The sequence below is a fragment of the Parasteatoda tepidariorum genome, chromosome 9 (assembly GCF_982258835.1).
Source record: "Parasteatoda tepidariorum strain Cologne lab strain chromosome 9, Ptep-v5.0, whole genome shotgun sequence".
Classification (NCBI taxonomy): Eukaryota; Metazoa; Arthropoda; class Arachnida; order Araneae; family Theridiidae; genus Parasteatoda; species Parasteatoda tepidariorum.
Window position 1 is genome coordinate 54,225,618 of NC_141763.1, and position 26,430 is coordinate 54,252,047.

The 26,430-nt window shown below is 26.5% G+C and overlaps 1 long non-coding RNA gene across 1 annotated transcript in view; it reads left to right on the forward strand.

Annotated features, from left to right (window-relative positions):
* LOC139426944 (uncharacterized) overlaps positions 1-21,453 on the forward strand; it is a 58,660-nt gene extending 37,207 nt beyond the window's left edge. The window contains exon 2 of the long non-coding RNA XR_011638079.2: positions 20,934-21,453. This is a non-coding gene — a long non-coding RNA (uncharacterized LOC139426944). The remainder of the gene's footprint in view (positions 1-20,933) is intronic.
* The last annotated feature ends 4,977 nt before the right edge of the window (positions 21,454-26,430 follow it).

Consider the following 26,430-nt stretch of genomic DNA (forward strand, 5'->3'; position numbering starts at 1 on the left):
GGGGATGATTATAATATATGGTAGTTTTATATTCTTACTTTACATTCTTATTTTACATTCTTACATATTCTTGCTTCCAATTTTACATAATTTATTTAAAACAAGAATTTTTTTAATTATAGTGTTTTGTCATTGGAACAATTTTAATATGTTTAATTATCAGAAAGTTCATTGTCCAACAAATTATGATTGAAATTTTTCCCCCCAAATAAACGCATAAAATATTTATTTTTTGAACAGATAATAAAATGATTTTCAATGAATTTTAAATCATTGATTAGATTTTTAAGCTTAATGTTACTGAATTTAATAAAATAAGAGTTGTTAAAGACAAATTGTTTAAATGTGAAATATAGTGCCAGTTTTCAATTAACAAAGAATTGTATAGGTGTAGAGTTTAATTCTAGATGTTTCAAAAATATAAGAATCAGTACCCTCTAGAAAAATTAAAAGCAATACTTTGATATCAATCTTAAAATTAGGTTTAAATTTCGTTCCCTTAGAAAGTACAAATCGAATGTAAATATCACCCATGATAATATGCTTCAAGTTATTATGCATGAAATTCGAATAAAAATCAGAAATAACAAATGCACTCTAAATTGTTACGTTGTTTACTCAAATTAGAACAAAGTTTGTTACAATTTAAAGTTTTTTGCTCGAACTTGTATCATATTTAAATGAAATTTTATATTAAAATTCTTAATAGGGAATAGTGCACTTAAATTATGAAAGATAAACTGGCCAGGTGGTCAAGTGGTTAGCGTGCCTGACTGCGAAGCCAATGGCTGCGGGCTCGAATCCCGCTAGCCATTCCTCACAATCTTCAGTTGTGAGGAGAAATATGTATGACCATTATATATATATATATGGGTCATTCTCACGAAAACTGTCATTTTTCAGTTCATAAAATCCCAAAAAAGTAAAGTGAATAAAAAGCTCTGAAACTTTTTATAGTAATAGAAATATGTAATGGCATTATAAAGAAAATATATATCCTATAAATTATACTTAATATTTAAATTAATTAATTTTTAAATAATTAATTTATCATTAATTAATTTATAATAATTAATAATTAATTTATAATAATTAATAATTAATTAATTAATTTAATAAATAAATTAATTTAATAAATTAATTTACTAATTTTTTAATTTATTTTTCAAATTAATTAATAAGTAAATTAATTATTTTCACTATTTAAAAAGTGAGGGAATGACACTAATAGTGAGGGAATGATATTTTATTTTAATACATGTTTTTATCTAAGTTACATCTACCTAAAGTTTGAAAATGATAACATACTAAGTATATCTAATATTTATTATAATTTAGTCTTATATATTTAATAGTTTTTACAGGTTTGGGAAATAAAATTGGCTGTCACGATTGAACAAAAAAAAAATTTTGATAATATACTCATCTTGAATCATTCCCTCACTTCAGCGTCATTCCCTCACTTTATACACTAGTGAGGGAATGACGAATTCAATAAAATTTAAAAATAATAGTTAGGCCTAATTAATTTCTGAAGTTAATCACATACAATTATATTCATACAAGAAAGCAACATATAATTATCCACTTTCACGATGAAGTTGTATTTTATTTTACTCTAAAAAATGACATGAGGGAATGACAAATGTAAAAAAATTTACCTGGTTTGATTCATTCAAATTTATTCCACAGCAAAGCTTCTTTAAGTGGAAGATGGAAACATACTGCAATTTTGTTCTATGATGCCAGTTGTTAACTTCTGAAGCTTTTATTAAAATATTTTTATTCTAAGAAGATTGCAGGTGATAAGAACATTGTTGTGAGGGAATGACGCGAAACACTGGGGACAGAGTTTAAAATAGTGCTGTGTTAATATTTTTATCGGAAATTAAATTTAAAATTGATTTTCTGAATTCTATATTTCAGTATTCTTAAATAAAAAAACACGAATTTGTAAAAAAAATTTTTTTATTTCAGAAACAATTTTTTTCCTTTTTTAAATCAGCAGTGGGGACAAGTGAGGGAATGACATATTGGCATGCATGGCAACGTTACTTTTAAAAAGTAACAAGTAAAAGTACAAGTATTTTTTAAAAAAGTAACGAGTAAAAAGTAAAAAGTTCTTATTTTAAAAAGTAACGAGTAAAAAGTACAAGTAAAAGTACAAGTACTAAACAAAAAAGTAACGATTTAAAAGTACATTTCTAGGAAATCGAAAATTCAAAATGACCTGAAATTTTATTGAAATTTTCTTATGTTCTTTAATGTTTTTGCAAAATTGTTGTCATTTATTTAATTATTTTTAATTTTGAAAGTTATGGACATTAATTTATTTTTAAATTCGGAAGAATATTATCATATAATTTTATTATATAATCGTATAATATAATTTTAAAATCAAATATAATTTTAGTATCAAACTTTTTATGGATTTGCACGAAAAAGAAATTTTATCTAAAATTTGAAAACTGCTTCAAAGAAAAGAAATAAACTGGTTAAATTTTTACGAGCAAGCAAGTCCCTCTAACTTTAAAATATCGTTGGCGCGACCTATAGTACACAATTATAATTCATAAACCTCAATATAGTTGATTAATGAGAAACGTAAATCAAAATTTACGGAAACGACAGTTCTTTATTCTTTTCCTAGTCTTATTAACTATTCCCTAGTTTATATGAACTTAAAGAGAGTCTTTTTTTAATTTAAATAAAAATTTATCTTTGCTAATTCAAAATAAATATTTGTTAATTTATTTAAATTTAAAAAAAAAGATAAAAGTGGTAGAAATCATATTATTACGGAACAAAATCTAATTCGAATGTTACAAAGCTCCTTCAATAGTGAACATTTAAAATACCCAGCAACCAAACCAGAAATCAAAATTATCTGTTAACATATAAAAAGGAGCTTACATTTATGTTAATTTTTGAACTATAAAATTTTTTTTTTAAATTTTGTTTTTATTTTCGGAAACTTTATTTAATAAATAAATTAATTTGTTCGATAAATTTGATAAGCATTATAACTTATGTTAGAAAATAAATTTAAAAAAAATGCATTCATATACAGGAAACCCCTATAAATCCAATAAACTACAAATTGCATTTTGTTTTCAAATATAAATATGTTTTACTTTAAAATATTTCATAACTGCAATTTTTGGATTTGTAATAACGATGTGCAATACTAAATCCACTCATAATCAAAAATTATGAACAAAAGTTTTATTTTAAAATTTTATGATATGAATAACTAATGCGTTCACGTAATAGTATATATGTTACGTTAAATATAATTCCAAAAAAAATATTTTGTTGCAAAATAAAAAAAATTATAATATTTTAGATTTTTTTTAATGCATACTATATTTCCATTAAATAAAGCAATGTTTTAATAATTTAATACTTTAATGTTAAAAAATCTAAAACTTGCGCCAAGATTGTTTGTAATAGTAATATGAAATTAGTTATTTAAATTATTTATAAAAGCATCCAATGCGCACACATTGTTAACAAAATTTTTAATTAACATATTTAAATGAATGAAAAATTTTTCAAATAAATATAAAATGCTATTTTATAAATAGAAAACAATTAGATATTAAAATTTATATGAAGTATAACATTTTTATGAATAATTAGATATTAAAATTTTTTGGAAAGTTTACCGAGTTTTAGAAAAAAGTAACGATTTCATTCGAGATTTCCGTTACAAATACTTGTAATTTTTCCCTAAAAAAGTAACATATATATATATATATATATATATATATATATATATATATATATATATATATATATATATATATATATATATATATATATATATATATATATATATATATATATATATATATATATATATATATATATATATATATATATATATATATATATATATATATATATATATATATATATATATGAATATAAATGAGATAAAAGAAAAATCTGTCTAATAGTTGCTTATATCTTTTTTTTCTTTAAGAAATCTGTTTCTAATATATGTCAAATAAAAGTAGAATATAAATTTTCAGAACATAAAAGATTAAGCTGTGAATGTATGAGGGTATAAAATATATTTTCCGATATGATATATTATTCATCTGCTTAAAAAATAAGAAATCTTTCAAAATAACTTTATTTAGCTGTCAATCTTAGTCAAATCTTTTTCCATTTATTTTAGATATTTTTAAAATAAGATTCAGGAGAGTTTATTTTGTGAAACTTTTAAACCCTTTAGATGCATTTTGTGTTAAGAATCAACATGTTTAGTTTTATAATATTGTATCCTAAATATATTTATATTAATTTGAACAAAGAAATAAAAGTTTTTTTTTTTCAGTGAAAGCTTGTATCATATCTGTGAACTTAAATAAGTTAAAATTTCTCAAACTCATTTCTAACTTAATTTCACCGTATCTTTTTATAACTATTTAATTAATTGATAGTATTTTAGATCTTTGTCTTTTAAAAAGTAGTTTTAAATTAAATAATAAATATATATTTTTTTTAAATAAATTATTTTCTCCTTTATAAGTTTTCTACTATAAATTCAAACTAATCTGATGACAGAAAACCGTTGAAATTTCTTTTTTGCATTGGCAACGATAAACTGAAACAAACTAAGCTATTAGCTGGGCAGAAATGAAAAGTAAGCTAATAGTTTTAATTACGTGTTATGTTTTTGTTTTAATGAAGCTTAACAAGCAGGTAATAAAATTAATTAAATCTCTAAATCTGCATTTTAGTAATAATTATGCTTAATTAATAATTAACGCAAGACGTCTTTTTTCCACAAAAGTCAGCAAAAAACAAATTGCTCATTTTAGATTTTTTAAAATTTTTTCTTAATGCAGACATTTTACCTACTATTGTTCTTTTTTAACCTATTTCTTTGGTTTCATATATTTTACAATTTCATGTCGATTAAAGCACTTATTTTCGCCGATAGAATAAAGAACTAAAGGCAAAACTCGTAGCTTTTTTCCTGACAAGCCGCCATAATACTAAACCATCAATACTAGCCATCTTTAACTAAACAGAAAGTTAAAAAAAGCTGGCGGTGGCACTCAGCGCCTTGGCGATTTCAGATGGCTTGAACTGGTAACGAAATGGCAATATTCACTGAGTTTTGATCCAAAAATAATAAAAATGTAGACGTTAATAATTTTTGTTAATCAAATTATCACTCTGATGTACTAATATAGAATTAGATTAAATTGCATTCGGTCAAATTCTTAAAAAAATATAGTTATGCACGTAGCAAAAAAAAAATAAATAAATTGGTTAGCTAAAATTTTTGATGATCAGATTTAAAAGGCAGTATATACAATACATAACCATATCTAATTAAATTATTTAAAAAAAATGCGTAAAGTAACGAAATAGTTTTTTGTAATTTATTTTGAAATTAAAAATTAGTTTAAACTTAAAAATTTCTTGTTAAAATTTGTTTTATAAAAAATACATAATTTCTTTTATTCAAATAAAATTTTTTTCATTTTTCAAATTAGAATCATAAAATATCAATAAATTAGTTAATCTGAAAACAATAAATGTTTTATATTTAAAAAGAACATAAAAATCTAACTTAAAGCAAAGTTTGTGTTAAATTAATCTTTAAGCTACTTTTTATAAAATCATGTTTCAGAATAATGAAAATAATTATTAAAGGAACTTTACAGCATTTTTTTTAATAAATGAATAATTTTTAATAAATTTTGATCCAATTACCTAATTCAGTACGTACCGGTTTCCTAATTGGAATTATCGTTTGCACTTATTTAAAACTTCTTTTATCTTCTTGAGAGACAGTGTCTAAAAAATAAACCGAAATTTGGTTCAATTTTATCGCTTAAAATATATTTAAAACTTTTTTACCATTTGTATGCCTTTACAAAGCGATGGTTTTAGCAGAAATATTACTGGATTAACGACCTCATTGATCGAAGATTTCAGTAGCAATAAATAATTTCAAAAAAGTTAAGAAATTAGATTCTGATAATCTTCTTATGGTATATTTAAATATCTTATAATTAGTTTCTAATGAATTTTAACCTGAATGCAAAGAAATACACTATAAAAATAATTTACGCTGAGAAAAAATTTATCTTTGCTGCTATTTAGCGTTTTGACGAAAATCCAAAAAATCAACCCTTTAAATCACGCTATTTTAGCAAAAAGAAAATAGATTAAAGAAGTACTTTAAATTTATTTACCCACCCGTAAAATAATTTTCTAAGTATTAACTCGTGTTTTTATGAAATATTTCCGTTAAAAATGTCATTATCTTACATTTGAAATATAGAACCATACACTGTAAGCCTATTGTTAACCACGAACTCATTGCTTAAGATGCACCGCAGTAGACTGATGGTAAAGACACGGTTCCCAATAGAAAAACTAAGTCAAGTATCACTGGCTGTAGGCGAGTGGGTGACCATTTTGATCTGCCTAAGTAGATACTGAGGGTGAGCGGTATCGGTCTTCGTTAAACTGTTCTACCGTAAACTTCGCACACAGGTCATCGGGCTACCAAAGCAGGGTAGACTTTTCTTCTGCGAATGATCAAAATTTCAATGGCATGTCTTTGGATCATCCTCAGGGACGTTTCCCAGACCGTTGCCCATTATGCATCTCTAGTGAGACGTAAATAAAGCACCTACCTCGTTGCTTAAGATAATCTAATGTCCATAAAATCGATGGAAAAAAAAGTAAATATAGCACTAATTCTATTTAATTACTAAGCATATTGCATAAATATTGAGTATTTAACTCGCATTACATAAATATCTTTTGAAATCTTAATTTGATGCTGTAAACGATATTGTAACTTTCTTTTGAGTAGTCCCCATTTACTATTGAAGAAATTTTATACTAAAAATAATACCATATATAAATATAAAATTTTTCAAATGGAATATTTGAAATATTTATAGAATTATCCATAAGATATAGAAATGCTTTAAATTGAAATAATTCTTTCTTTTTTTCATTTACAAAGTGGGAAAACATGTCTGAAAGTTTAGCCAGTGCTTTACCACAACATGACAAAAGAATTGAGAAAACCCATTTTCGGAGTTTCATTTTACAGAAAGGCCCAGATCTATTCCTAAATTAAACATAAAGACGTTTTCGTCGCTTTTAAAGTTGATAAATGGACCTATGAAAGCGAAAACAAACTTGTTTTAAATCTTCGTTTAGGAGGCGAGGTGTTTTTATACTCACTTAAGGAGCCAAGCTTGTCAAAATACTTATTTTACACTACTTTCTTCTGAAAAAAGTATTTATAATATTGTTTTTTTTTTCCAATTTTCTTTTCTATTCAGAAATAAATTCTCAACTTTGCTTAAAAGTCATAAAAACTGTTTGTAAAGCAATGTGTTTCATTTCATTTTTCTAGTCCTTGCCATTTAAAAATAATTCGTAATGTAACATACAATTAAGTCATAAAATTTCTATTTGGAAAAAAATAAACGTTATTTGTTTGCAGACGTTATTTGCAAGAAAAATGAAAATTGCGTACATGAATTTTTTAATTACTGTTGGGCTTAATTTACTATGAGTTATTATTGTTGTAAAATTATTCCTAAACTTTGATTTCATGAAAAATGGAAACTGTTTTCTTATGGAATTCAAACCTTAATTTTAACAGAAATCTTATTAAGTCGAAAAATGATAAAACGTAAATCAGACGGAGTTTTAAAATCTTGAAGAGGAACAGACAAGGTGTAGATGAGTAAAGTTTTAGTATCAAGTATCAAGTAATTTAGTATCAAGTATCTTTCCGCCTATTGCCCCTTCTAAGCCGCATCAATCCTAAAGGACACTCATGAAGACTTCTTTCAAAATTAAGTCTGACTTTAAGGTACTCCACAATACGGTGATAGCCTAGCATGACTAAATTTTTATTTCATGAAAGAATGGAAACTGTTTATTAATGGAATTCAAAGCTTAAATTTAGCAGAAATCTTATCAAATCGAAAAATGATAAAACGTAAATCAGACGGAGTTTTAAAATCTTGAAGAGGAACAGACAAGATTTAGATGAGTAAGATTTGATTTTAAAGTGACCTGAGAGGTAAATAGGGTAGAAATAATTTCTATTTCTTCTGTTTCTTGAAGTATGAGCAACATCATAAACGAGCAATTTTTTTTATCGTTGTTCCATAATGGATATTATTAATAATGATAATAATCTTTGAAGAAAGTGACAAAAGCGTCAGAAATCTTATAACTACAAGCTTAGATTAGAGAAAAAAACCTGCATTTTTGTCTGATATAGGGGATTTTTGAATGTCATAAAAATATCAAAAAAGCGCCACAATCTGAAACGGATCTTAGATACATCTGAAGCAAGAAATAAGGCGGAAACATTAAAAATAATAAAACATTTGTTTACAATACACACTATGAATGGTTTACGAACGCAAATAAGCTCGGTGCAATAGCATTTCTTAGATTACTGAATTTACTTAGAGAATGAGAATTTACTATGAGATTACTTAAATTACTACTGTTATTACAATTTAGAATGAGATTCATTTTATTTTAATATACTTTTCTCAAAATTTTTTGATACTTTTTGTAAAAATTTGACGAATTTATGGTTTTTAGTGGAATACCTGTTTTGGCAATGTTTTATAATGTCCTGGAAAAACGTAATAAAAAGAAAATTGTTATGATTAATAATTAGTCAGAGGCAAAAAAGTGTTTTATTTAAAAGCCTGCTTGAAGTAAAATTAAAAAGATTGCGAGGAAAAACTAATTACATTGTTAAAGTTTTTTTTAAATAATGGTTTGTTTAACACAAAGAAATAGTTTAATCTTTAAGAAGCGAAGTTTTTATTTTTGAAATGTTTTAAGTTATTTTTCAGTAAACATGCAATCTGTTTCATGTATTTTGCATGCATTTAATTTTTAAATCTGTATGCATGTAATTTTTTTAATGTTTCAGAGGATTCAGCAAATAATTAATGTAAGTTGATAAATAAAAATGACTGAAATTACTTTTGGTTGTTAAGAATGGAAAATATTTTATTGCACTATTAATTATAATTAAAAAAACAATCTATTGCATCATACTTTTTTGAAGATTAAAATTGATTTATCTATGTAATCTATATGCTTATTATTTAAAAAAAAAATTGAAATAAGTGATTGTTGATTGCTATAATATAAAGACCTTGTTATTACTTGATAAGTGCTAGTTTTACATTTAAAATTTAAATAATATGTAACTTGTCATACAAATTTCAAGAAACAAATTAAAGATAAAAATGCAATGTGAAAGAAGATTATTAGGAAAGTGAATAATATATAAAGCAGTATGAAATAAATACAGCTGTTACATAAGCATTCAATTAAAAATCAAAATCAAAATTTCAGTTAAAATAATTTTTTTTCTTCAAGATTTAAATGAAATAGTATTTATGAGATAATATAAAACACGAAACACGCACACACAAAATAATGAAAAGATATACATCAAGCAAAAAATAATAAAATGAAGAAATGAGAAATAGATTAAATAAGCTATTTATATTTTACAATAGAAACTAATCAGTTACAAAAAAAATTGTATTAGTTCATAATTAGCATACAATATTTTATAAAACTAGTTTAACATTTTTTATAGTTAATAAACAACCAACTCTTATTCTGAAAAATGATTCTAAAAAAGATAATGTTGATTAAGAATGAAATTTATTCTAATTTGCAAACAAGAAAAAATTGTGTTATTATATAAATCGAAATACGAAATTCAGCATTATTTTTGCATTCTTTTTTAGAAAATTAACAAGTTTCGAAAATGAAATACTATTATAAAATATATGAATATACTTGAAATTTGATAAATATTCAAAGGATAATCAGTTTTAAAATTTACTCATTGAACAAGCACTTTTTTCATGAGTAGTAGAAAACAGTATTTAAACACAAAATAAGAAAATAATGCATAATAAGAAAAAGTTGTGTTATTATATAAATAGAAATAAAAAATTCAAAATTTTTTTTAGAAAATTAACAACTAGAAAATCAACAACTTAAAAAAATCAAACACCTTCAGAAAATATCTGAATATATTTGAAATTTGATAAATTTTAAAGTATAATTAGATTTAAGATTTACACATTGAACAAACACTTTTTTCATGAATAGTAGAAAACAGTATTTAATTACTTTTTATAAATTGATATATTCATTTTTCATAGCTAGTATATTTATAAATAAGAATACAGCATTCATTCATTTTTAATACTTTTCTATACTAATAATTTAAAAAATTCAAGAAGAATAAGCTTGAAATGCTTATATTTATCATTATTACATGTTCAAATAATCATAATTTTTAAAAAATTTCTCTACAAACAAGCATAACATTTTGTAAATAGAAAAAAACATTAATATATATTATAATGATCTATACATATTACCTAATAATGTTACAAACTAGTACTCTACTTTTATACTATCATACTACAATTTTTAAAAGTATAATATTAGGCAATTTAAATCTTGTAAACTGGAATTTTCTACATGGAATTACTAGTTTACTATCAAACGTTTACAGAGATAATATGTACAAATTTGGATAATATTGATAATTAAAAGGAAAAAACAACAACGAGATAAAACTAAAAGAACAGGTTCATGTGTCATAATAGAGTTTCGGTATTTATGAAGATACTACTGTACTATTAGATTACAATAAGTAAGTACTCAATGAAACTGTCTATTCGCGCTTATTTCGTTGTTTATTTAAATTTCGTTTTGCTATCAGTAAAAATGCAGCCCCACCAACTGTTATTACTTTTCTTAAATTTATAATACTGATTACAGTTTCAAATATCACTTACTGTTATGACTGTCGAACTATTGATAATCAGATAAATAATAACTGAGTATGATCCAATAACACCTAAAAAAATGTTATAGCACTATTTTTGTTTAAAACCAAAATATTTCCAGCAGTCATTCCCATGTTCGAATGATTCACAATTGACACAAAATAATGGAGCTCTTGTCCCAAGTCATTGTTTTGAGAGGAATAGTTCCCACCTAAGAACACAAGAGTATCCAGTTTGCCGTTTTTTTGCATCAATTATCTTTTCTGCGAAGAAACAAATGAAAACGCTGTTAATAACTATTACAATGTAGTATTAACTGTTATGACTGTTGAATTATTGCTAATCTGATAAATAATAACTGAATATGATCCAATAACGCTCAAAAGTGTTATAGCTATATTTTTGTTTAAAACCAAAATATTTCCAGCAGTCATTCCCATCTCCGAATGACCCACAATTGACACAAAATAATGGAGTTCCTGCCCCAAGTCATCTTCTTGAGAGGAATATTTTCCACCCAAGGACACTAGTGTATCCAATATGTCTTTTTTTGCATCAATTATCTTTCCTGCAAAGAAACAAATAGTGATCAGAATTGCGACATTAAAGCAAGAATCCAACAAAAGGAGTATATTTTCCATAAGGTTAACAGTTAGAGAATCGAATATGTCGTAAGCGTTATTGCAACACAGAACGGCCGTTTTAACGAGCCAAATTAAGCATGTTTCTTTGAACAAACAATCGATTCGTCCAGTCAATTTCTGCAAATTGCAGTAAGCAACTCTCTGATTGTAAATTTCAGAAACATTCACTTTTCTTTGACTAAGTAAATAACCAAGTTGATTGCAGATGCTTTTTAGGTTCCTTTCAATTAGAAGGCATATATACACAAATAGAGTTAAAGTTGCTGGAACGCCGATGTAAATGTAAATGCCGCAAAAGATCCACCTAAATAGATTCAAACCAGTGTCCGGGGTACTTTGCATTTCGGAATTATCACTTCCTGTTCCTACTAGTAAATATACTGAATAAGAAATATTCATTGATGCTAAAATCGTAAAAAGTACCATGCATATGCTTATGCTGGTGAATGGGTATTCTTTTTCCACTTTCGCTAAATCTGAATTAGAATTGCGTAATTTCTTGATGCAAAATCTAATATTTTTTCTTCTATAGCATATTATATCAGTTGTAATTATATACACTGCTAAGTCAGCAAACCCGGCAAGTATTATACTCACGTTTTCTCCGATTGAAATACCCGTCGAAAAGTTCATCATTAAAAATGCATGAGAAAACAGCAGATGGAAGTAAGTCCAGAGAGTTAATAATTTCCAGGCTAGTTTCATATGGGTACTTTTGAATTTCTTTTCAGAAATATCAATAGAAAAGAAAATTAAAAGTGCATAAAGTATTTTTATAGTAATTGGTTTTTTAAATGTGTTTTTGAATTTCATTTTTAACACTTTATCTTGAAGATATTTTATGGAATTAAGGCGACTTAGCATATTTTCGTTTATTTAAAGTTTGACATCTAAATTATCGTATCTAACTTACTTTTGATATAAAGTTTCAATATTTTAAGGATAATTGATTTAGAAGTATGAATGAATATGAAGTTAATTATGTATTTAAGTCCTTAAGAGCAATATATATTTCTGATTATGTCTTGATGGTGTTCATGGTTGATAGTACTCTTAAATTACGAACCAATCAGTTAGTTTTGAATGAAATAGCCTCGTTCTTAAAGTGATATTGCAATTGAATATGCTTTAAAGCGCTTATTTTTTCCTGAATTTATTAAAACTTATTCCGATAGTCTTAAATGTTTTATAACGAAATATGATACCATTATTTATGAATGTACTCGACTGATTTGTTATCTGAAAAAAGTTTTTATTTAATGGTGCCAGTCCATTTTTTTAAACACTTATTATCAGTTATCAACATCAGTTTTCCCTCAACAGTATCATCTTTTTTGCAAAATTTTTGTCACATTCAAATATTTTTTAATTTATTTCCTTCATTCAATAAGCAGTTATTTTCTTCTTCTTAAAAGAATAAATACAGTAACAAATAATAGTTCAGTAGATTCAATATGAAAACACTGTTTAATATCCTATATTAAACATGTTCGTTTACAAATAGCGAAAAATCCAATTCTCCTTAAAATTTCACATGTAATAAATTATTATCTACCTTGTTTATGGTTTTCCAATTACATTCCTTAAATAGTCTTTATCTTTATTATATTATCTTTCGCTATACTAGTATGAAAATTCTTCTCTTAAAGAATCTCCTAATTCATTTTTTTATATAAAATAATTTAAGATATCGAATCAAGAATTTATATTCCAATATTTTCATACTGTTATTTATAAACATTCATAATAGTATTCTTCCCACAACTGCAAAATATTTATTTCTATATTATATTTGTATAAAATATCTTTTGATTAATCAGTTTCTAAATCATTTTTCAGTAGAACAATTTAAAGTATCCTATTACGAACAAAACGCTTACGAATTAAGAACAAAAAGTTTACGAACAAAATATTTCATTACATTAAAAGAAAAAGCTTAAAACAAATGCTATTATGATAATATGCTGAGAAATAAAAAATCCTTTCGTTTTGTAAATAATTTTCTTCCAATAAAAATTCACAATGTCTATCAGCAAATCCTAACATTCTAAAACGCAATTCGAATTAAAACTCTTATAGTTTTCATCTGAATAAAACAAAATACTTAGACTAGGAAAACCAATAACAACATTTCTATAACACAAGCAACATATAGAACTGGTGCTATTTTATACACATTCGAAGCTTTTATGACCTTGTACACTTGATATTCGAACAGATTTACTGCACCGATTTTGACGATAAGAAAAATTAAAGGGAAATGGGCGGGGCAGTATAACTGAAGTTATCATTAAGTAGAAACTGCACGCAACTCGAAATAAGCAATGATTTAATATGGAAATTACGTAATTTTATTCGTGTTTGTTTAGAGTTTATTGGCGTCGTATAAACAAACTTTTTTCCTTATAATGTTTATGTTTTTACATCGCTTATAATGCCTCTGTTTTTTCTTTAATGGAATTTAAGGTAACCAACCAGAAAATAAATAACTTTCTCAGTTTTTTTATAACCAGTGCTGAACCACCGACCTAATTTTGAGTTTACGCTTATCAGTGTTCAACTCCTTAGTCTTATAATTTTAAATGCAACCCAGGAGACAAGGGAACTCACGGATCAAGCTACTTACAATAAGATCTTGAAACTATGAATTTCAAATTACAAAAGAGGAGAAAAAATCCTTTCAAATGTTAAATAGTAAGTCAAAGAAGGAAAAAAGGGGATAAAATAAGTAAGATTTTGAGAAGATAGATTTATTCTACTCTATCTTTTAATTTATTCTATCTTATTAATAAATTATTAAGATAGATATAGAATTTTGTTAAAAAAATAATCAAAATAAATAATCTATCAAAAGATTACAAACCATGAAGACTCACAGAGCTTTATTAGTAGAAATTTAAACGATTTGCTAAGTATTAGTTCAAAACATTTTATAAATTTAAGCTACTCCAAATTTCGTAATATTAAAATTCACATTATATACGCAACAGTACTGTATTGACTAGATTGTACCATATTAGCTCCTTTTTTATTAAATGTACAACTAAAAATAAATACTCTATTAAATGGTTACAAATGTAATAGTTACAAATAAAATGGAATTTATGGAATTTTATGAGTAGAAATTTGAATGATTTGTTAAATTTTTTTTCTCAAAACAATTTTTCGAAATTGAACTCTTCCAAATCCCAAATTTAAACTTAGAAAGATTTCGAAACTCTTCCAAAAATAAAATAGTAAGTGGTGGGAAAAATAGTTGAGCAGAAAAAAAAAATCAGCCCATATCAATACTTTAGCATTTGGAATTTTCGTGTTTCTTGATTTATCCAGAGACTCTTCATAAGTAATCCAGAGTTAAGTTGAAAAATTTTGATTTTGTAAATGAGGGAGAACTTTCTTTCCTACTTCAGTTTCTACTTCGAATTTTACAAAATTCAATTACTTGATGGATATTGAAACTATGAATTTTAAGTCACAGAAGAAAAAAAATTTTTAAAAATTAAATTGTACGTTAAAAAAACAAAAAATGCATTGAAATAAATATGAAGGATAAAGAAGGAAAAATTAATAAAATAATTGAAATAAATTATCCATTAAGAGAATTAAGAACCATGGAAATGTATAGATTTTTAACTGTAGAAATTTTACCGATTTGGTACGTTTTATCACATTTAAAATACTCCAAATCTCGTAATATTAACAAGTATATTATATACACTATAGCACTATGTTGATTAGATTGTATTATAATGTTAATTCACCTTCAATTAAACACAAACGCACTATTACACCTACAACTTTAGTTCCCGTTTTACGCATTATTAAAAAATAGTCTATTAGCTACAAATAATTTGAATTTACAGTTTTTTTTCTCCAGAAATTTAAATGATTTGCTAAATTTTTGTCGAAATATTTTATCAAAATTGAACTCCTCCAAATCCTCAAAGTTCGAAGTTAGAAAGTTCCAAAAATAAACTAATACGTAGTGGAAAAAACAGTTCTGTGTGTAGAAAAAAAAAATTCAGCCCACATCAATACTTCACATTTGGAGTTTTCGTGTTCCTGACTTATCCCGAGACTCTTCATAAATATTCCAGAGTGAAGTTAAGACATATTTTTTAGAAGGAATTCGGATCAAAGTTGGGGCAGTAAAAAAACTGAATCTTTCTTTCTCTCTCTCTCTCTTCCTTCCTAATACATTCGTTCTTTTCTTGGCCCTTTTGACGGCTATCACTTTTCTACGGACGTCAAAAGTTGATAGATTTCAAAAAAGTTCGCGGAAAGAAAGTTCTTTCAGGAAAAATTTGAATGATAAAAAAAGAAAAAAACTCTGAATGCTTTCTTCATCAAATATTCTGCGCTCAATTTTTTTGGGTTATCTTAATTCAAATATTTTATTCATTTTTTACATCATTTATGAAAGAGGAGCTCGGGTTGAAAAGAGAGATGTAAGGCAAAGTGGTTTCGTACTTTTTTTTTCTTTAAAAAAATTCTGAACTTTGTTTCTCTGTTGAAGGATGAAACTTTGATGTTTAACTTTCATCTCAATGTAAAGTTTATCAAACTATTACTTTCATTCCTAATTTATAACACGTAATGACGAAATAATTAATGCATATTTTCATAAAGTAATTATAATTAGTGGGTGTTCTGTAATAGCCGCCTTTACTATATTTTTAAGGTCTTTAAGAAAATGAGTAAATAGTTAGATTATATATGCATTCGAATGTATAAATTAATCTTTAAGCTTTTACAAGAAGCAAAAACGCTTTTGGAGTTTAATGAATCATTACCCAGATCACGAGCAATCTTATTGCAAACCTTGCATTTGAGATCATTTTTGATTGACACTATAAGGTTGACTTGTTAATCATTATTCTTAACAAAGTAGTAATGTTATAGTGCCAATATTAGTTTTTTAATGATTTGATAATGGCACTTATCAATATTTACAAAAAAATATAGTTTCTTAGATTTAATTATAAATCTTATTTTTGAATGTTAACTAGTTCTTTTTGTATGTTAAGGTTCTCAAACACAATATTTTTTGAATGATGATGTGTCGCGTTTTTAGATTCAATCTCGATATAGAGGGCTGTTTGTGCAAGTCCCATTACGCGCAAATTAGCGTAATTAAATTAAACTCAGTGTTTCTAGCTTGCATAGGTTATTCGCTAAACACTTATAAACCTTGTAGGGGTTTTGTAAAAAAAGGTACTACAAAATCAATCTTGCGGTACTATTTACGTACTAAGAAAAGAAAGAATGAAAACATAAAACTTCTTTGATTGCCGTAAAACCAGAAATTAGTTGAAAGGCGAATTTTAGAAACTCATTAAAAATTCATCAGATTTGATGAATTTCTTACAAGAGATCTGGAAATATATATTATGAGTGGTCATGACAAAACACCCTGTCCATTAAATGCCCATTATCTTCAAATGAAATACTGAATTGTTTTTTGTATAAATCATTTATAGATGGACTTCTTAGGGATCTTACATATTTTAATTAAATTCTAATTCAACGATCAAGAGTTGACCAATTGAACTTTTTACAATTTTTGTTAATTTTCCCTTTCTTCATCCATATTTAATTAAGATCTAACAAGATCTAAGATCTAACAAGATCGAAGATCTTGGACAAGATCTAATTTCTATCGTTGTTTGATTTTTATCCCTGTTGTGTTGTTGGTGTTTCTAATGCCACTTGCCATACTAGCAAGCCTGCTCGGTGAAACCGAGCAAATTTAAGGCAGAGTGTGCGTTTCTTGTTTTTCCAGTGGCGCCATCTGTGGCCAAGAATTTGACTTTTGCCACACCATACGTCGCACCCGTTTATAGGGCGGCCCCATTCTTACATGCACAGATCGTAATTTTGACCTGAATCAGAGAACGATCAACCTCCAATCCAGTACCCCCAGAGGTATTGATTTGTTATGGGAACACGGAGGACTTTCGCGACTCGACAGATTTAACGTGCATCAGTCACTTTACTACACGGGGAGTCTTTGGCCGGCTGGGTTCGAGCCCACGAACTCTCGGACGTGGCCCCAGCTCCATACCGACCCTTCTATTCCGGCACCATTTTTATCCTTTATACACGGTATTGTGTCTTTTTGGTTTAACTTGGTTGCATTGGCGCATGGTAACTTTGGCGTTGCATTGGTGCATGAGTTTTATCGATGACTAAATAATAAAGACCAATTCACAATAAATGAAAATAAATCCACTTTTTTATCTAAAAAGCTTGTTATAAATATATTTGCCACATATAAACAACTTTTTGCCTTTCACTATTTTTCTTAGTTTAAAACTATGCAAATAAGAAAAGGCTATACAAATAAAATACATATCAAAATTGGATTTGCAAAAGTAAGGTCAAAATTTTTTTTCTATATAAATAAGCTATAGCAACAAGTTTAAGACAAAATTTAAAAATATTGCTACTGTTGTAGCATTTTTAACTGTGGTCACTTTTTAAAACGCGTGAACTTTTTTTTAAGAAATTAAAATTTAAATCGAATAAAACAGCTGTTGATATTAATAGTGTAAGGCGTTTCTTCGAAAACATTTCTTCAAATACGGTTAAAATTACAGGTTCATTTCCGAAATGAAGAAATATTCTTAGAAACAAGTCTGGCATTAAGTAATTATTAAAATATTATAAAATGCTCCTAATTTCATATTTATTAAAAAATTATAATAAAATGCACATTGGATGTATTTTCGATGAATGAAGTGGCGAATGGGAGACAATATTTTCGTCTCTACTTGTTATATTTAGTTTAGTGGTGACCCTTATACTACAGACCAGGGCTCGAAAAACCGCCCGTCCGCCCGTCCTCGGCGGTCAAAAATTCCCCGCGGACAACGAATTTCTTGAATCCGACGTCCGCGCGGACGGTCATTTTCCCATTAATGTTGGTGATGCAGTTTCAATTTTTGTTTTCTTACAAGAGTCTAGCGCCTCACTTCTAAAGTGACCCTCTAATCTAGAAATACAGCAACATACTACGCATGGTGGAATTGATGTTTTCTCTGTCTCCCGTACTGCAGCGATTGAATAGGACTTTTCAGCAATGAACTTACAAAAAAAAAAAAAAAAAAAAAATACTTACAGGTCTTAAACAAGAAGCGTTAAACGCAATTATGAACATCTACCTAAATGGAAAACCCCTTTCAGATTTTTGTGCATAAACCACTGTAAGTCATTAGCATTGTGGAACTGGCAAACGTCATATTTGATTCATTTAAAAGACGCAGTACCCTCGGATAAATTGACATTCCAGATAACTTGGCAGTTGTCATTTAAATTATTTCATAAAAGAAATAAATTATTTCATAAAAGAAATAAATTATTTTATAAAAGAAATACTAGGCTCCTATTAGTAACCCAGTATTCCTTTTATTACTGTATAATGCAATCCTAGTATTTGTAATCCTAGTAACTACTAATTCATTGTGCAATTTATATAAATGTTTGTAATAAATAAGAAAAAATTATATTTTTATTTATTTAGAAGCGACGGGTTAGTTTCAAAGGAGGACGGGTACATTGTTGGACAAGCCGTCCTCGGGGACGGGTAAAAATTTTGAGTTTTTTCGAGCCCTGGTACAGACTTTGCCCTATAGTGATAAGAGTACGAATGGCATTTAAATGAATATACTCCATACATTTCTTGACTTATCATCAACTGAATTATTAGAATTCTCCAAAATAAGAAATGATTCCCAGAAATCTAGATGAGTAACTGAGAATCATTGTTGAATGATTTCAGCAGAAGAAAATTCCAACTTTTGATATGTTTAGCATTTCCTTTTTTCTAAATCATTAGAAATAATTTTTTTTACTACTACATTTTGTAAGGTGCATGGTTTTCATTTTACCTTACCCTACCCCATTTACATGCTTTTCTTATTCTTTACCATTTATTGACTACCATGTTGCAGATTTTGATTTCCTATCTAGTTTGTTAATAATTTTTTCTTTGCTGTAACTTATTTATAATTTCTTCTGTATCACTGTGCTTCTCTCTTCGATTTTGTATTTTGACCTCGCTTTAAGAACCAAAGAAATGCTTTAAAGTACCAAAACGACCATATTGAAACAATATTTGTGTTTTTTTACGTTGATTTAGCTTCATTCATGCGCAAAGAATTATTTTCGATTATTCTAATCTATAGGGCAGAATTTTCATGCAGGCGAAATCTTGAGTAATATCGTGTGAGCAATAGTATATTTTGTTTTCAAGTTACCTTGTGTGTGGACAAATGTCGAATATAAATTTTTTTCATTATTAAAAAAAGCAGGAAGCTTTGTAAAAGGAGTCCCAGTGGGTCTGGGAACAGAATATTCGCCTCTCAATTAAGTGATCCTGGTTTGAATCGCTGCCATGTTTTGTTGATTCGAATTATGCTCGAGTTTCTGACTATTCACAATACTGACGTAAAATATTCTCAGTGGTAGATAAATCATGAATTTGAATCTCCTCACCGTAGGGATGTGGATGTGAATTCATTGTCGTATTGTTAAAACATCAACATCTTAAAACTGAGATATCGCCACTTCTTACTCAACCGATGAAGATTCAACTAAGAAATTTTTATTTCTCAATAATAAAAAATGTTTTTCTTTTTTGTTACTGTATATATAATAAGAAAACTAATTATCTTATTCAGTAATTATTCAAAAAATATTCATTAATTTTAAGCGATGTTTTTCTTTCATTTGCTAAACAGGAGCTTTTCTTAATAAGAATTATTAAGAAATTAAATTTTTTTTAAAGTCGAAATACTTAATGATTTAAAAAAAAAATATTTAAAGAAAAATTTAATAGTTTCTATATTTTTTATAATTTTACGTCAATGAAATTCTTTATTTCCGTTATTTTTTTTAAAATTAAAAAGTAATATTTTTTTGGAAAAAATATTAACCTTTGCTTACGGCTGGTATGATAAATGGACCAGAATATCTTCATCATACTTAGAGCCGTAAGCTAAAGTTAAAATATTTTATAACTAGTGAGCTTTGCCCGTTGTCCACCTGCTCTCCCCAATTTGTAATGCAATCTTACTTGGTTTGCTTTGCTTGTTACTAAGTTGTATTCATTCTAAATGTAACGTAAAATTTTAAGAATTTAAATCAAGAATAATAAGCTTTAAAACTAATTTCCAATAAAAAACTAAAATATTTAGTCAATAATAAGTTATTGATTTAAAGATATTTAACTTAAAATAAATGACAAAAAAGAAAAAATTTCAGAAACGGAACAATAATTATGCTTTTGTGAGCAATTACTATTAAATATTCACAACCTTGTTAAAAACACAATTATAAATTTCAAAGCTTTTAGCTAATACTGTATAACTGTCAAATGATCTAACTATTAGAAGTTAAATTAGAATAAATTTATTATTTTCTTTTATTTCCAAAGGCGAGAAAAACAATCAAATACAACAAAGAAGAGCAGTAAACATCAGAAGGAAACACAAGAAGTAAAAGAAAGACAGAAGTCATTTCCCCAGAAGCTATCTCGCACGCCAATATAAATTGGAATAAATGACATGCAATAGAAAAGACATGCAACTAAACATTGCTCATGCTTTAAAAAAACAAACAAAATAGCACGACCAATGTTATTTTTTCCATGAATAACAATAACAATAAAATTACTAGCATTGAACCTGCATAAGTTCAATTAAAACATAATATAGAACACTTTGTTTGTTGATAAGAACTATTATCTTTTAATCTTTCAATTCTTCCCAATTTATAGCTTAGCTTGTTTCAGCTTTTTGTTATCCACACGAGAAAGGATATTTTGTTCAGAAATTTGCAAATATGCATGTTTACGTTTTCATGCTTATGACAGTTCATAGGCTTGATATCTTTATATTTCAATTCTTTGTTGCCAAAGTGAAAAATAAATTAGGACTTTCTTTGTCGTTGTGTAAGAGAAATGTTTACAAACACGTTTCTTAAATTTCTATTCATTTCAATTACAGGAGAAAAATAAAAAATTTTCTGGAAAAAAATCGATATTATTTACCTGAAATATTTTTAAGGAATTAAAAAATTAAAATTGATAAATAATTATTTTTAACGAAATGTATTTAATTCAAAAGATTACATCAAAAATTTTTCCTTTCCAAAAATTGAAAATTGTATATTAAAAATGTTTTTTAATATATAAACTTTAAAAAAACTTTTTTCAGAATTACGAAATGAAAAATTTAATACAGCAGGAATGAAAATAGCATCCACTCTGTTTCGAGTCAAACGTCTTAACCACGCGGTCACGAATGCACATAACATACGTCACTAAACTTAAATTAGTAAGGAGCTAAAGCTTCAACAAATCCCCCCCTCCCATTTTTAATTTAAGTTATATTTTTTGTTCCAATAGAAATTTTGCAGGTGTGTACCTCATTTGTGAATTGAAGATCTCATAATTATGCACTCAAAAATTATTTAATTTGATTAAAAGATGTCCAAAATTGTATTCACGCTATAAGTACTTTACAAATTTATTTCTTAGAAAAGCTTCTATTTTTTCGAATTAAGATATAAGAAAATAATTTGATTTGCTTCCTAAAGAGTATAGGTATGAAAGAATTATGCATTTGTACTTAATTAACAGAATACTTTTCTTTGGAAAATTTTTCACTTTAACCCACTGACGCAAAATTTTTATTAAACATATTTTTCATACATTTCTTCATATTTTTATTAATTTATGTCAAAATGAGTGAAAAGTATCATATTTAGCATTTTAATAAATTATGATTATGAAATACAGCATGAAATAACGGAATCTTTTTTACGTTAAAAATAAAACCTTCTAAACATGACTCCAAACAATAATTTTTCAAATTTAAATTTATTTAAATCCAAGAGAAACAGTTATTCATTATTAAAATTTCTCTAAGTTACAAATTAAATTATTGATAAATTTTTGTATATGAATGAAGTTTATTTCCCAAATTACTTTCTTTGGGTTTTCTAGTTTAGTACAAATATAATTTCGTTAATCTAGATTTTTCTAGTAACTTTTAGAAGGTTTTTTATAATTAAAAAATACCAAAATATATTTTTGTTGTAATTAGTGTCGGAAATAAATATACATAAGAGACACCCTTGTCCCATCTGGGTCAATATGTTAAAGAAGTAACACCTACGCCAATAGAAACAACTCTGCTCTAATTAATAATTTTCTGTGTTTTACAATGGTAAACATTTTATTTCTTTGAGAGTTTTAGAATGGAAAAGACTGTATTCAGTATCAATTGGTATGATGTTATTGTTTGAACTGAACTGATGATAGCCAACATTTATCATGATCTACCAATTTTCGGTGGTACTTATCCCTTTCGATAAGCCGTAAAAACATGTGAATACAGTTGGTATCTTGGTACTTATAGTAGTATATTCTCATCTATTAAAATAGTACCAATGACCATAGTACCAATGACAATAGTACCTATGACCAAAATAAATTAAGCGTCATTAGCGTTAATAATAAAATGATTTTCTACTGTTCACTAAAACAAACATTACATTTTTCCTTTGTTTTATTTTTTGTGCATAACCTTTTTTTCAGTTACCGATTTTAAGGTATTTAGTTCTATAAATGCGAAATCTAAACGAAATAAACATGTGATCAGATCAGATAACTTTAGAAACATTAATTCATGGTCGTAACTTTCACACACCATGCGCATGGATCAATAATCATTGAGCTTATCTGAAATAATGAAAAATATAATTTGATATTAAAGAACGCCTAATATGCTTGATATTTTTTGGTAAAATAGAGCTGTAAGTTAGCAAACAAGACAGATTTTGAAAAAAATTAAAAAAAAAAATTGTTTGCAGTTTAAATAAATAATGGCTGATGCTAAACTGATGCAAAAATTCATTTTTCAAATATCTCTCACGCGAACTATGTAAAATTTCTGAACGACTTATCGGTTCGGGGGCTAAAATTGCCCCTTGCATCCACTGTCCAAATTTCAGGAAGTTAGTACAAAGAGTTCTAGTGCTAAAAGAGAGACACATACACAGGCGCCAAAATGGAGATCTTCCTTTTATTTTACAATTACAATTTAAGTTAATTCCCATAAGAAAAATCAAGGATATAGATTCTCAAAAAATATATTGTTAAAAAAAGGAAAGATGTATTGCATTTTTAAAAAAAAAAAATTCATACACATATTACTTTCGTAATACCGCACCATTTTTATTGAAAAATAACTATCAGTTGTTTCATGCTGGTAAATCATTACATATTGAATATTATCCATCATGTAGTTCTTAGAACAGCTAGAAATAGGAAAGAATAGCCTGAAAAATAAAAATTTTAATAATCCAAGAGAAAAAAATCTAGTTTTAAGATTCTTATTGAAATTTTCCTTTTCAGCTAGACGTAGGCTTAGGAGAAAATATTTCTATTACTAACTTCCCGTGGCGTTCCATTATGTGCTGCTGACTTGACGAAAAACACATAATGGGAAACGAATCTAAAGTCTTCACGCTTTGACAGCGTATTTGGAAAGTTAATAAAATGTGTTTTTTGAGTTTTTAAGTCATTTTATGGCATTTTCAAGTCGTTTACAGCGAAGTAAATGCCCCGATCTTTAAAATTGTGTTATTTTTTTATTACTTTCAACAAATCATAGACATTGTTTTTGCTGAAATATATTAACAAGCTAAAAGATTTTCGAGATAGCGAGTTTACGAGATAAGAAGTTCGGAACTGTATTTTTATACTTTTTTGAGCATATTTTTTCTAAAATATTACTCTAAAAAGTAGAGTAATGATGCATAAGAATAACTACTAATATATATGTGTATGATGATAGTTCACTATAAGTCTCATTTTAACTCATACTCTCAAGGTAATTTTATTTTTAAAGGCAAGGACAAAAATAATTGTGTTACTAAATAGAAAATGACTGACTTACAAAAAACTTATATTGGGATTTTTCCGAAAAAATTAATTTTCTATTTAAAAAAAATCAATATAACAAGGTTTTCGAAATATCGAGAGTGTGTATAAATATACAGGGTTATTCATAATTCTCTCTATTTACTACAACCTTATGTTTACTACAATTGGTTTCAGTGGTACATGTTACTGCCATCTACCGGCAACTTCAATACTTTCGGAATAATTTCATATGTTCCTTCTTGCCATATTCGTCTTCTTTTTTTTACTATAACGCTTCAAAACCCAGGAGGGAATTATGAATAACCCTGTATATATATATATATATATATATATATATATATATATATATATATATATATATATATATATATATATATATATATATATATATATATATATATATATATATATATATATATATATATATATATATATATATATTCGTTATTTTTTGATTGGTTATTTGAGTTAATGTTAGGCTAGGTCAGTTGTAATTTAACTCTTTTTTTTTTCTTGTCTCAGTCAGCCCCACATCTTCAGAGTTTATCACTTAGTAACCTCCAATAAACAAAATATATAGATAAGGAGCAGCATGCTGTAATTTTCATCATCAGATAAATATTTCCCTGGAGTCTCTGTTAGTTTTTTCCTTTAACAGTGCCCCATTGTTTGAGCAAAAGGTGATGGTAGCTATTTTGAAAACATTGCTTAATAGTTTTTATCAGTTTATGGTGTCACATTAATTAATCTATTGATGAACTTTGTATGAAACTTCTTTTTTAATTAATTTTCGAACTTCTTGCTGAACGCAAAAAAACTATATTTTTATATTTCTATCTGCATAGAGTTTGAAGAGCCTTTTAATTAGTTGTTAAACTTCTTTTATAATTATTTTTTGAGAAATGTAACATATTTTTGGGGAAACGTAACAAACCATATACTTCTATCTACATAGGTTTTAAAAATATTTTAAATAATTTGTCATATTTGGGTTAGCCGGTATGTACTATCTGACCTAAGTTAGTTAAGACAACAATCAGACTGTATTACCACTAAGTGTAGAAATCAGTTCTTCCATAGATTATCTAGCTTATGTACAGATTAACAAGGAAAATCCATAACAAGCAATTGTTTCATTTCACAAATTACATATTTAATCAGCAATTTACCTAGACAAGTTGCACATTACCTCCTTGGCATTCGTTAAAGGGAAAGTAAGATCTTTGCAGGAACAACACGCTGTTACTGTACGCTTAAATGATCATAATGATCTAAGAAAACAAGGTCAACAATAAATACATTTGTTGATTAATAAAACATCAATCATTTTGAAAACTATAATGCAAGCAATGAAACAGCTTGAAATGTTTTCAGAACAAAAAAAAATTAAAATAATATCATTGATTTATTTTTTAATATTTAATAAACAATCAATATATTAGTTGTTACTATGAGAAAAATAAACTTTTAAACTTTAACAATACGGTAGAAGTTTATGTGCAATTTACTTAGATAAATTGAGGCAAACACTTTTTCCACACTTTAATGGATTATCCTAGTTAGTATACGGATTATTTAGGTAAAGTAAATAATAACGCCATTCGAGCTTTTGTGGTAACATAAACACTAGTTATTGTGCAAAACATCTGATAGCTTTGAAATTCTAACCAAAAATCTTCGAAACTCCATATTTAATCATTAAGTAATGACTATGTTGAATAAAGATATATATATATATATTTTGAGAAAGCATCGATATTTATTTAGAAATATTGGTTATATCACACGCGAACTTTCTCAGTTGGTGCAGTCATGACTTTAATTTGATTTTGTAAATATATTTTCGCCATTTTTTTTTATAAAAAATTAGATAAGAAATGAGAAACAAATTGCCAAAATTATGTTTAATGTTAGTGCTTCTAATAAAATGAGAATTGCTTCTACAAATTGCTTCTACAAATTGCCAAAATTATGTTTAATT